This window comes from Podarcis pityusensis, assembly GCF_964106645.2.
Source record: "Podarcis pityusensis genome assembly, chromosome: 2".
NCBI classification, from domain to species: Eukaryota; Metazoa; Chordata; class Lepidosauria; order Squamata; family Lacertidae; genus Podarcis; species Podarcis pityusensis.
In genome coordinates this window covers 26,102,508-26,109,163 of record NC_138029.1, presented here as the reverse complement: position 1 = coordinate 26,109,163, position 6,656 = coordinate 26,102,508, and the positions used below count along the sequence as shown (strand labels likewise).

Below are 6,656 nucleotides of genomic sequence, written 5' to 3'. Positions count from 1 at the left end.
GACAAAAGACATAGCAACTCAGAAACAGAATGGATTTTATCAGTTTTATCGTTCTAGACATTTAGGGAGGGAAGGATGAACCCTAATAATCAGTTCAGGAGCCCTTCTACTCATTCAATGCAAGAGGAATCCTGAAGCAAAACTCAGTTGTGCAAAGCCTGACCTAGCATTACATTACAGATTATGCGACAGCAGCTGAATTACTGTCAAAAAACTGAAAATTGATACTTTTATTATTACATCCACCCCACAGTTAACAGCTTAGTGTTTCCTCTGCAAATATGATTAATTTTGTTCAGATGACATACAATGACAAAACTCCTTTCTACTCTGAGTTCATGCTTATTTCTACTTGACTTTCTGGTAGGGACAGGTGGAACTGCTGCACTAGGAAAAGTAGAATTCAGAACAAGCTGAGTTCCAGTGCACTAGACATTCCACGTACATTGTGAAGTTTTAGGTGGAATCTGCAGTCTAACTGGATTCTGAAATGGCACACCGAGGTACACGTGGAATGTCCCCAGACATATGTGCAGAGGGTTTTGATGCACCAAGAGACTACTGTTGAATGTTGTAATGCCTCTGGCATCCACCTTATCCGCTTCAGTTCAATCAGCCCCCCAATAATTCTGAGGCTTCCCAAGTCCAACAAATGCATGGATTCTATAGCACACGACCATGGACCTTTGTTGAAATGGCTTTGGTTGGCTTGCTGTGAGGAAATTTGAGCTCTGCTGAGAAAGCAACATAAAGAAAGTATTAGAAAATACCCACAACAGACAACAGGAACTTTTAAATTATGGGTGACATATCTGTATGTGCATCAGGAGAATTCTGACCATTTGTGAAAAGCCAGCTGCTCTTGTGTGATCCTCTTTTCAATAGGTATCTCAAGGAATTGGTGGTGGTGGTGGGGAGGACAGGACCATAATGGATCTTAAGGGAATTCTCATCCATCTCCTGTCATATTTTGTACTAAAAATGTGAAGGGAGGTCGTGAAATCAATTTACTGTTTTGTTTGTTTGTTCAGATTAACCCAATGTCCCAAATAGGTGGTGTCTTCTGGCGAGGTACAGCCAGTTCACCTCAGGTTGTGGTTGAATGTGTTTGTTTGTGCTTAGAGAGGGAGAACCTCCGCAAACGAATGGATAAATAAATAAATAAATAAATAAATGTACCAAGTGTAACAACTCACGATATTCGTGATTCAGCAGATGGCACCCAGCCTAAGACTCTGCAAGATGCTGCTCGGACGTGCTACTCTTCAGGTTCCTTTGCTGAGGAAGGCCTTAACAGAGGGCAGAGCATCAAAATGGCATGTACATTTTTAAAAACCATGTTTTCTTTGGTCTGTTATGTGGAGTTCAAAATATAGGTGTGTTTACTGTGGGTTAGATTGCTCCGAAGTAGGAGATAGTAGTCATAGTTAAATTAGGTATGAGTCAAAATTGCACCCACAACTTCAGCATCCTCACAAATGTTGTGAGGGGATAGGCGTGAATAAGAGTGCAACAACTGCACTTCTCACTGTGGTCAGAAATCTTTTTTAAAAAAAAAAAAACCCAAAAACTATGGCTTCAGAGTGAGGACAGGAAGCATTGTCCACATTGCCAGTCCTTCATGATGATGTTGTGGGATTCTGTGGTACAAGAAAGTGGCAGACACCACTGACATTGCTGACTGGATCGCAAAACAGGCAGTGAAAAGGGGGAGTAAAAGGGCATTTTTTAGAAACAGCTCCCACTTGCAAGCCAAAATAACTCTTTTCAGCTCATCTTTAATTCCGAGGTAAACCACAGTTTGGGATGTAAGAAAGCATTGATGTCCGCTCTGCCCTATATTGGTTGCTTGCAGTGCTGTTTCCATTCTGCCGCATTTCAGCTGTCAACAAAAACTATGTGATTCATCTCACTGTCCACTATGACGAAATGTTATGTAATCAATTCTGTGATTAATTCTGTAATTAATTATGTCATCGTTGCTGTATTCCGCAACATTCATTTCAGTGCAAAGCAAGAAAATGTGCAAATTGGGAGGGAGGGGGAAGAATGTCATCAATTAGGTGTCATTTGCAGACTGAAAACAACAATGGCAGCAAATATTAATCATGTGCATTGTGAACATGCTGTGAATAAATGAGCACTGGCAAATTCCCAATCCCATTTCTGTTTTTCTTGAAATTCTCCAACATCCGTAAACACAAGGAATGCAATGGCATGGGACAGTCACATACAGTGGGCACTAATATATCACTGAAAAAGGAGAAAGTGCATCACTCAAAAGCAGGCACGTTTGTCTAAATTTTGTGTATGCTCATTCATATGTATAGATTTTTCAAATAATTTTGCAATATAATTTAAATATAAATACAATAAATCGCACCATAATGAGAAGTGTGTGAGCAGTTGTTGAAAGTACTAACTTCAAGGCCACTACTCTCTCTTCTTGATCATTACACTAAGTTTGGACGAGATAGCCATTCAAATAGAGAATTTCTTCAAATGGAGGACTGTCCTCTCTAAAGTTGGGCACATGGCCGTCCTATGGCAAGATTCATCCTTCCTTCCTTCCTTCCTTCCTTCCTTCCTTCCTTCCTTCCTTCCTTCCTTCCATCTCTCCCCCCCTCCTGTCCAAAATCACACATTATGTACATATTTAAATGTATTTAAACATTCACTGGGTTTTCTTAACACATTTCCACCAGATACACATTGTGGAATGCATTGTCTCTCCAAATATAGATTTTTCAAATACATTTAACTATTTTCCTTTGAGGCAATAGGTGTGAAAGATAACTAAGCTCCAATCTCAACATTAATCTGAGAGGTGCAAATCGGTTCTGTTTGCACTGAAGTTCACAAAGATCCAATTATTTAAGCATCTCTAATCATGACATAATTTCCAAGCCTTGGTCTTGGGTGAAGGTCTTTATCGGTGCCTCCACTACTTAAATCTGTGCACAATGAAAAGGAGAATTATTGGTCTGAATTTTACCCCATTTCTGTCCCCCCCTTTTTTTAATTTGTAAAGGAGGTAAGCTCGATGTGCTTTCCTATTCAACCACTTTATTTTTGGCAAGGTTCGCAAGAAGACTATACTTCAGCAATGTAAGCTTTTCTTCCTGGAGGCACAATACCCAGACAGGAGGAAAAGTAAATCAAGAAGACAAAATAAACACATTTTCTCATGAAGACTGTAAGCCAACTGGAACTTCCAATTAATGTCCCAGAGGCCAGTTGTTTTTAGTATTGAAAAATTCCACATGTAACACAAACACACACACATACTGCCTCAGTGACCGGCAGGCTGTGATAAAATTGAAAACTGTTGAAGATATGGCAATTAACATTGCACTCCTATCCTGGTTTACTCATAAATAAGTCTCATTGACCTCAATGACACACCCAACTAAATGTCAACAGAGCCAGTGAGGTTTCTGAATAAACTTGTATAGGACTGCACTGTTACACAAGTGAGTGTGCATAGGATTGCAGCAGAAAGTGTACTCAAATTCTACATATCTCTTTTAAATTGGTAAATATTGTGCAAAGCAGTCAAAGAAAATGACTTCTCTGGATGATTGTGACAATATCAAGTCCCCAATCAGCCTTCTTTCTTAATGGGAGAACCTTGCCTGAATCAACTCAGTTCACTTCATAAATTGGGGTACACACAACTTTTATTTCCACCCCTCTCTTTAGCCAGAAAAGGCTCACATATTTTAAATAAAAACAAGTCCCTGCCCTGCAATAAGAGCATAAGACTAAGCAGAAGATTGAGCTTCTAAAGCCTTGTTGACATGCAAAGTCTATGGGTTGAACCCCAAAGCTGCCATTTCACTCACAGAGCATTCTTTCATCCCAGGAATACTTCTGCTAACAGGACAGGAAGGGTGGAAGGTTTTCTCCCCCCCCCCCCCCGTTCCTGGTGCAGCCTCACCCCAAAACCTGGAGAGCCCCTCAGTTACCTGGAATAGTCTTTTTTGTGGTGCAGGGACAGTAGCAAGAAGGGGGGAATTCTAGGTATTTGACCTTAGGCGAAGTAAATTTTGATAGATCCCAGTGGGGTTGAGAAAGTGAAGGGTCCCTTTCCTTGCCTTGTGGTAAAACAAAATGAACAATCAACGTGGAGATTCCAAAGCACAAGGCAGGAGGCTAGGATGGTAGCCTGAGACCTCCACATTTCTGTATGTGAGAATTATAGCCAGGTCCGGCTTTAGGTTTGATGAGGTCCTAAGCTACTGAAGGTAATGGGGCCCTTTATACAGTCATACCTCGGGTTGAATGCACTTCGGGTTGAGCGTGTTCGAGTTGCACTCCGCGGCAACCCGAAAGTAACGGAGCGCGTTACTTCTGGGTTTCGCCACTTGCGCATGCGCAGATACTCAAAATGACGTCACGCGCATGCGCAGAAGCTGCGAAAAGCAGCGCGCGCATGCGCAGACGTGCCGTCGCTAGTTACGTTTGCTTCTAGATACGAACGGGGCTTCAGAACGGATCCTGTTCATATCCAGAGGTACCACTGTATGTCCAGCTGTCCTTTGTCAACAACAAATAGTCACTGTTTTTTGTGTTGAATATATGCTATATGGTAATTTATGGACCGAATAGGTATCTAAAGCCACTTGCACATAACAAAATATATATTTTATCAAAGTAATTGATATAGAAATGAGCAAACCAGTGATATTTTAGGGAGCAGGCTAGCAGGTGTGGTCCATTACTTACATCATAGGAGCCTTCACAACACAAAACACTGTTGCTGTAGGTAGGTTTTATTTGTTTTTTATCTTATATTTTGGAAATGTACATCCAGGTTGTTTTTTCTTTAAATTTTTTTGGGGGCCCCGAGAGAGTGGGGCCCTAAGCTAAAGCTTGTTTAGCTTACACATAAATCTGGCACTGATTATAGCCAATGTTTAATTCAGTTGCGTATGGATCCAGGGCTGGTCCTACCATTAAGCAGTGAAATGGCAGCCTCAGGCTGAGCGTCATGAAAAGAAAGCAAATGCTTAGTTATTTGATGTATTGTCATTGGCATTTTACTGCCAGGGAGAAGGAAAGAGGTGTTTCTGGGATTTTCTGTCTCAAGTGCCAAAATAACTTGGCTGGCCTTGGATATAGTTGACTAGGGGACGGGTGTCATTTGTTCCTTCACCTCAAGCAACCAAATGGGTCAGCCTGCATGGATATAGCAGGTAAGATATAAACCAAGTGTAGTGATATATTGAGGAGTTTCTTTATTGAAAATAATCAGGGCTTTCCCCCGCAGCCAGAACTCACCAGAACTCAGTTCCAGCACCTCTCAGGTGGGTGCTGTTGCCATGATAAGAGAACAAGGGTGAGTTCTGGCATCTCTTTTTCGAGAAAAATAACACTTCAGGGCTTTTTTCAACCAGAACTCAGTTCTGGCACCTCTCAGGTGGGTCCCATTGCCATTATAAGAGAACAAGGGAGGCGTTCGTGGTGAGTTCCGGCATCTCTTTTTCCAGAAAAATAGCACTGCAAGTAACACAAAGTGTGTATATTTGGTACTTTAAATATGTTCCACTTTTTGACTGTGATCTTCTTAAGGAAGGCAACCAAAGTAGCCGCATGGATGCAATCGTAACTTGGCGTGCTGCAAACTGAGAGACCTTGTCTCTTTACATGGCCATGTGAAAGAAAAGGCAAAGAGGCAAGACCTGCACTGCTTCTTTTCCTCAGTAGCTGAAATTGAGTTTGAAGTCCAAGTTATGCAACAACATAGCATTGTCTCATTTTATTAGGGCCACTGGTTTCTGGAGGTCTTGGCATGGTTTTTCTCTCAATTAACACACTTCTCTTCTTTCTCCGCAGAATCCTTCCTGCTGTTTTGCATTGTAATAAAATGCCATCTTGCAAGCTCCACGCTAGATTTCAGTTTGGGTGACTGTGCTCTGTTTCATAACTGAAAGGGGATTTTTTTTTAAGAGAGAGAGAGAGGACTGAAATTTGCAAGAGCAAATAAAAAAGAGAAATCAGTCTGAATTTGTGCTAATTGGTTCTGAAGAAGAAGAAAAAACACTGCATCTATATCTTTTAAAAGGAAAGAAAGGAGTCAGCAACAGAAGCCAGACAGTAGCTGTGTCTTTTGGCAGCAGGAGTAATCTAATAAAACATTCACCTTTCAAAAAAAGAAAAAGAAAAAAGTCTCAGTCCAACAACCTCTGGACACTGGTACGTCATCCCGGCAAGAAATATATTCCACTCTTGGTTTGTGTTTCTTGGACCAATGTAGCTTAGGATGGTTGTTATCCCAAGACCATGCCACCAGAGTTGGAATTAATAATATAAACCAGAAGCGTGAGCTCTGATTGACAGGCTTGATTCTCTTAATACCCCGTAGTGGGTCTTCTACCACGGTCAGAAGTTAAAATTTATTTTGACAAGCTTTCTGCTGGTTATGGAGGCTAGAAGTTTTATACAGGGGTGTCCCATGATTAAATATCTGGCATAGATTATCAACAAAACTCAAAAGGAAAAGGCAACTTAAGGCTTCTTGATGACAAACTAGATCCTGCAGAGCCTAGAACTTGGTTTTAATTAAGTTATTACCTCTCTTAATAGGAAGGAGCTGTGCCTTTGTCCCTGAACAAGCTGGCAGACAGTAAATACACATGGAATGTCAGCAGCTT

At 41.1% G+C, this 6,656-nt stretch overlaps 1 long non-coding RNA gene across 1 annotated transcript; it reads left to right on the top strand.

Moving 5' to 3' along the window:
* Positions 1 to 478: 478 nt before the first annotated feature.
* On the top strand, positions 479 to 6,003 carry LOC308471153. Its single transcript, XR_013982716.1, has 4 exons — positions 479 to 885; positions 1,213 to 1,316; positions 5,053 to 5,198; positions 5,839 to 6,003. It is a non-coding gene; the product is annotated as an uncharacterized lncRNA (long non-coding RNA).
* The last annotated feature ends 653 nt before the right edge of the window (positions 6,004 to 6,656 follow it).